Source organism: Nelusetta ayraudi, unplaced genomic scaffold (genome assembly GCF_046127955.1).
Source record: "Nelusetta ayraudi isolate G7.1 ecotype Tasmania unplaced genomic scaffold, CSIRO-AGI_Nayr_v1 ptg000022l, whole genome shotgun sequence".
Lineage (NCBI taxonomy): Eukaryota > Metazoa > Chordata > Actinopteri > Tetraodontiformes > Monacanthidae > Nelusetta > Nelusetta ayraudi.
Window position 1 is genome coordinate 3685898 of NW_027466072.1, and position 1071 is coordinate 3686968.

The following is a 1071-nucleotide window of genomic DNA, read 5'->3' on the forward strand; positions in this document are numbered from 1 at the left end:
GCCACTGGAGGTCAGAACCAGGCAGTGGCTGCCCTGGACGCAATGCAGCTGGATGATTGAAGACTCCAGGACAGCACTGCACAGACGAAGAAAAGCTTCTACTGGAACACGGCAGAGTAGAGGAGGTAGTGTTACCACGCCATTTAATAACTGCTGAAGGTTTATTTGAGGACTGCACTGGTTTTGGTAGCTTTGAAGTGACACACAAGTAAAGTAACACTATTTCAGGACTGCTTTGGGTGTCTCAACAAGGAGCTCATGGTCTGCAAAAACTGCAAACACAGCCCTCCAACATCCTTGCTTATTCACTCCGAGTAAAAAAAGAGTTGATACAGCAAAGTGAACACCAGCGGCGGCGATGTACACTCTAGTGAACCTGTACTAGTGTTGTAGTCAAGACCAGAAAGTATCGAGACCAAGACAAGACTTTAAATATCAAAGAAAAACAACAACATAATGCAAGAAAATGACCAGTATCTTTTTTTAAATTCAAGTTTGCTTCTAAATCCAACAGCAAATCCTCCGCGTTTGAGACGAGACCGAGACCCTTAAAAAGTGGTCTGGAGACCAAGACCAATCTCCAGTGCTACAACACTAACCTGAGCCAACTGTGAAGTGTCGGGCCTTAATGGGAAAAAGGTACTGAACTTTTAAAATGTTGTTGTTTTTTTTTTAATCCAAATAAATAAATATTTGAAAAAGTTATTTAAAAAAAAAAAAGAAATGAAAAGCTAAATAAGATCTTAGCCTTGCTAGCATCAGTGCCATCTCTTTAGAAAATCTAAAGAGATGGCCCTGATGCTTTTGAAGCTGATTTTGGCTCATGTTGCATGTATGTGTGTGTTTGTTGACATTTTGAGAAGCTATTGGCAAGTGTCATGCTAAAAACCCAGTCCGTGAAGCCTGGCCAGTGACAACGAGCGTGGAAAAAAAAACAAAAAAACTGGAAGCCGCACCGTCGCCAACATTATTTTTTCTTCCGCTCGGCGCGTGTTTCTCCTGTGTGGCAGACAGTGATGTGACTGGAAGTGCGACAACGAGCCGACAAACTACAAAATCAGAAGAGCGACG